This window comes from Lygodium microphyllum, chromosome 19 (assembly GCF_053477565.2).
Source record: "Lygodium microphyllum isolate KBCC chromosome 19, Lygodium_microphyllum_v1.1.10, whole genome shotgun sequence".
NCBI lineage: Eukaryota > Viridiplantae > Streptophyta > Polypodiopsida > Schizaeales > Lygodiaceae > Lygodium > Lygodium microphyllum.
In genome coordinates this window covers 105,968,104-105,974,103 of record NC_141153.1, presented here as the reverse complement: position 1 = coordinate 105,974,103, position 6,000 = coordinate 105,968,104, and positions in this window count along the sequence as shown.

Here is a 6,000-nt window from a genome sequence, read left to right as displayed (position 1 = left end):
TGTAATTGGAAAGGAAAGTTAGCCAATTCATCCCAAAGTAAGATAATAGTCAACTAAGAGAGAAAATTTTCACCTGAAAGCCATGTCCCTTGTTGTGACTCGACACTCCATTTTGTTAGAGCTGTGAGTCATTTTTTATGTCCAAGTTTTGCCTAGAATCCTTATTACATAATCCTCTAATGCACTTTTTATGACGTACGTGCATGTGATACATCTCAAACCCTTACATTTCTTGAACATGTGTGTAAAAATTACAATCAGTATGAACCATCTTAGATATACATTCTTTGAGCCAATGCTTGGCTTCATAGAATTCAATATGTCTATTGAAATTTTTGTGCTACACATGTGCAAAATGTCACTACTGCACAATGGCCATTCTATGCTATTGATATTCGATATGTGCATAGACTCAAGGGTTCCATATTCTTGACCCCCCTTGGGCAATATGTACTTGGAATCATAGAAAAAAACAAGGTCCTATGCAAGCTACTTAGTTGTACGCCCCTCAAAGAGCAATCTACCAATTTTGAGGTGGTAACACTTAAAAGTACATGTGAAACTCTCAACATTTTGCCACTCACAGCAATCCAAAGGATATACTTCTGTAAATACGAGACAACTAGTTACATAGATATCATGAAATTTCTCATTCTCAACAAGTTGCAAATACTTACTATTTGCAATGTTTCGTTGAAAAGGCATAGTGAGCGCAATATGTATTTGTTTTTGCATGAATACATATTGTACAAACGCCTCTGTTACAATGTGAGAATCAACATTCCTTTGTTTGAGAGCTAAAATTTTACCCTTCCAGTGCTTTGATACATTTATGATTGCAGATACTTTCACCCTGAAACCTCCCTTCATACTTGGATGCATATGTACCCAAGACGAGCAATGATATGTATCAGTGATCCAATTCTCTTCTTCGTCTTTTCTATTACGTACTTCTATCAAGATAATGCATGTTCTTCTCTCAAGCATTATAACCTACGCATTAGATGTAAAGAAGTATGTATTAACCCCTAAATAATAAGCATTTTAAGTCTGTCTAGTAATCACCAGTATGCCATACAAATCAACATGGCATTAAGAGATATTTACACTTTTGTAAACACATAAAAACATCGATATCAAAACACATGTGGATATGTACATCAACACAAAGTATAGATTCAATTTCAAGGCATCACTTTAATAATACCATTTACATGAAATATAATGAAAAGAATGTGAAAGATGCGGATCTAGAGTATGGCTATGGTGGATGGAAGATGAAGATTTAGTTCATGATAACATAGACTGAAGACTTGACCAATTGTTACTCAAGTGAATTAGGTTCCAAGATGAAAGCTTGGACTCATAAACCAATCTTGAGTTTAGACTGACGATGACCAAGACACTAACTGAGATGGAAAAGCATCATGATATTGTATTCATCATATATGAAAAAATGGTAGTCAAGTACAATGTTGTATATAGTTGCTGGATAGGTAGCAGTTTTCCCTCTCTGTGCATATGGGATTTTTCCAGCCTGCATGTCTTCAGCCCAAACTACCTCATACAAAGAGACTACATTAGATGTGATTGCAAATATCTCAACACCCCTTCTCAATCACAACCAAAAAGTACAAATTGTATAGAGGCTTTAGTAAGAGCAACACTTGCAAAGTGTGGGCATACCATAAACATGGAAAAACACCAAAGGCTATCGAAAAAAAGGCTAAGTGTGGGTACCATAAATATGATGGTCATCTAGAGGCTCTAACAGGGGCCTCACGAAGTGTACAGAGGCTGTAATACAAGGCTATATGAGGAGTTTACAAGCTTATGACAGGAGCATTAGAGCTAGACAATACAAGGTTTAAAAATTCTAGTAAAAAATTGGGTCAAGGACTAGTAGGCCCTTGCAATTTTTAGCATTTCTTTTCACATAGATCTTCAATTTATTGTAGGTCTTCTTGTTGGTGTAGTCCAGCTTGCCCTTCTTGATCTTGAACTTGTTCTTCACTTTTCTTGTAGCTTCAATGTCCATCGCTTTGATCTTTTGGTCCTCTTCTTCTAGGTTCTCCTGGTCTTCTACTCTATTGACTTTGCTTGCATTAGTTGTATTAGTCTTCATTTTCATGTCCCCCTCAAGCAAAGATATCATTATCTTTGAGACAGCACAAATGACTTCAAACTCTTGCACTATCTCCAAGGTAGCATGCATGTCTTCAAGTTCTTTAAATGGAAACATGGATGGCACTTGAATACTCAAAACTCCATTTTTTTTTGTAAGTAGAGCAAGTACATTTTCTATGTGGTACAAGTGAGTAAAAATGATTGCACTTCTCTTTATGAATGGCATCTTCATGAAAAACTTCATGTTTCTCATTGAAAATCAACTTTAAATCTTTGATTTTTTTAACCAGCAAAAGAGTTGAAACTTAATGTGTCAAAAGACACAAGAAATACGAGTGCCAAAAAGCACTATGTAAGTATTAGGAGATACTAGCAAATTTGAACTATTGATGTTTGATGTTGAGGTTGATCCTTTGCTTGATGAACCCATTGCTTGAGTTGAGCCCTCCTTGCTAGTAAAATCTTGCTAAACACTGAGTAAATACTCTGATCAAGGTGACAATACTTGCCTTGGCAAATGGAGGAAGAATGAAGCAAAGAAAGAAGCTTTGATGTTTATGCTACTGCTTGAGGTCTTCCAAATCTTCCAAGCCTTTAAGATCTCCCCTCCTTACTAATTTGATACCCAAATGTGTGCTAATTACTGAGTAAGAACTCTGAACCAAGTGGCAAGAACTCCAATTGACTGAGAAGAGTTAGAAAATGAAGTGGTTTTGAGCTTGAGCTCAAAAGCTACCGTTTCCCAACTTTAGGGTTTACTGGTGCCACTAGTTTTTCGTTTGCAACAGCCTGATGCAGTAGTCTTAGATGTCAAGTTTTGAAAGCCCTATGGTCTTGTCCAACATCATGACACAAGCAGAGCACACGGATTGTACGACTGGAAGTAGGTGTTGTTTTAATAGCGATCAGAAAAAAACATAATGCTTCTCCATAAGGTGGATAATGTCCAACTATTTTATGATACAGAGAAGTGCCTAGAGTTGGAGAATGTTTCTCCAGAAGGAAGCTTCCAAAGATATGACCTCTATGATGAGATATGAAAGCTCCACGTACACCAAGTCCTGTCTGGCTATGGTAGTCACAAGCTTGACTAAAGATGAAGTTTAAAAAATGAGGTCCTAAGTTGGATGTGAGCTGGGCAGAGATTATCAGAGGTGAGAAGAAACCAGAGAGACAGTGCCGCCCAACTGGGCTCCGATACCATGTGAAAGATGTGGATCTAGAGCATGGCTATGGCGGATGGAAGCTGAAGATTAAGTTCATGATGACATAGACTAAAGACTTGACCAACTATTACTCAAGTGAATTAGGTTCTAAGATGAAAGCTTGGACTCATAAACACAATCTTGAGTTGAGAGTGACACTAACTGAGATGGAAAAGCATCATGATATTATATTCATCATATATGAAAAAATGGCAGTCAAGTACAATGCTTTAGTTGTTGGATGGGTAGCAGTTTTCCCTCTCTATGCATATGGGATTCCTGCAACCTGCATGTCTTCAGCCCAAACTGCCTCATACAAAGAGGGTACATTAGGTGTGATTGCAAATATCTCAACAAAGAATAGCACAAGAATAGTCAGAGAATTTTGCCAAAATAAATTTTATTATAATGAATAGGAATCTAATTTGACTCAATACATTGTATGAAACTTCGGTGTTATAGAGTAGTTGTTACAAGGATAGCAACCACATGGCATGCAAATCTTAATATACACATTGGATTGACACCCAAGATATTCTATGACTCAACACATTGTGCATTGTATGGATGATATGATACAAGAGTTTCATGGATCATTGCCAATTGACATGGAGATCCGAATGGACACACAAGACCAATAAAGAAGAGGATTTTTGAACCATCGACTTCCAACACATCCATATCATCCAGCACAAAGGAATCACTCACCACATCAAAATAGTCGATCGAGAATTATGTGCTTCACCTAAACCTTCTACAATACTTGCATGTACAAAAAAATACATGCATGAATCCCTTTTAACAAAAAATATCTAGATAACTACATGAATAAAAGTAATACAAAATAGGGCTAATTGACCTATAAGCTGATCTGCTGAAGATAAGATTGAATCATTGCTGTGATCAAAACCCATTTCAAATGATGGACATAAAAAAACATCAATCCCATCAAACATAAAAGTCACCAATTAAATGAATAAATTTTGGCACCACAAAATATGGTAGATTTACCCGTAAATTGAGCTACAGAATCTCTGCTCTACCTTGTGTTAAGGAACAATTGATCCTTAAGTTAGAACTAGCATCAAACCCTATTGTAAAGATAGTAGAAAAGGGATAATGCATAGAGAAAGAAAGAGAGTGTGTGTGAGCACGCAGGAGAGAGAAAAAAATGAGCACCTATCCAATCTTTCCCAAATTGATCTCTACAAAAGACAATAGCAAGAGTTAGTATTTACATGAAGGTATACTGAAAAAACAGTAGAAAAGAGGAAACATAGAGAGAGAAAGAGAGACGGAGAGAGAGATGAGCACTTATGCAATGTCACCCAAAATGATCTCTGCAATAAAACAACAACAAGCGTTAGAACTAACATAATGTTGTATTGAAAAGATAGCAACAAAAAAAAAACCAAATAGAGAGAGAGATTAACACCTTTGTCTCTTGCTCCACCAAATAAACTCTGCAAGAATATGAGCACCTATGCCTCCTGCCCAAAATAACCTTTGCAATAAAACAACAATAACAATAAGAAACAACATCAAACCCTATTGAAAAAATAGCAAACAAGAGAAAATGCAAAGAGAGATGGGCACCTGTGTTTTGCCCAAAATCTGGAGCTGCATGGAGAAGAAAGTGCAGAGGTAAGTAGAACGCTCAAAACCCTAATTACTCTTAGCATGAAGCTTCAATGGAGAAGAAAAATAGCAAACAAGAGAAAATTCAAAGAGAGATGGACACCTATGTTTTACCCAAAATATGGAGCTGCATGGAGAAGAAAGTGCAAAGGTAAGTAGAATGCTCAAAACCCTAATTACTCTTAGCATGAAGCTTCAATGGAGAAGAAAACTCACGAGTATAGAGAAGAGAGACAAAGTGGTCTATTCCTCAACTTTTGGGTCAAATTGATTTCATGATAGGGAAAAAAAACCAAAATTGAAAATTCTCCAAAAAAAAGGAAAAAATACGAGTTGAGAGAAACTCAAATTTTATGCACTATTTATTCTCCCTTTTTTTTAATCCCCCACTACCTCTTTTTAATAGAAAACCCAAGATTTGGAGAGAGAAGATTCACCCTCCATGGATGTCAACATCTAGCCTTCCTATTGGATGATCCAAAAGGCCCACATCTTAAACTATATTATTTTTTAAAGGCCCATTTGTGAGTTCATTTTTTTCCTAATGGGTTTTGAGGGTTATGCAGCTTACCATTATGTTTATATAGCCAAGGAAGTTGAGGATGTTGAGCCCACTTGTTTTGAGAAGGTTGTTAGTCATGCTCATTGGGGTGGAGCAATGGATGAGAAGATGGCTATATTAGAAGACAATAGGACTTGGGATCTAAGTATGATTACCCAAGGTTAAGAAGCCATTGGTTGTAAGTGGATCTATAAAATAAATCATAATGCATATGATTCTATTAGCAGGTATTAGGTAGGCTAGTTGCAAAGACTATGCACCGACATTTGGCATAGACTATGAAGAGGCATTCACTACTCTAGTTGTGAGTATGGCAACTATTAGATATATGATTACTTTGATAGTAACAAAAGGTTTGAGTTTTCAATAGATGGATGTAAACAATGCATTTTTACATGGCAATTTATAGAAAGAGGTATATATGGAGCAACCAATATGCTATGAGGATTTAGAGCATCAGATGTATAT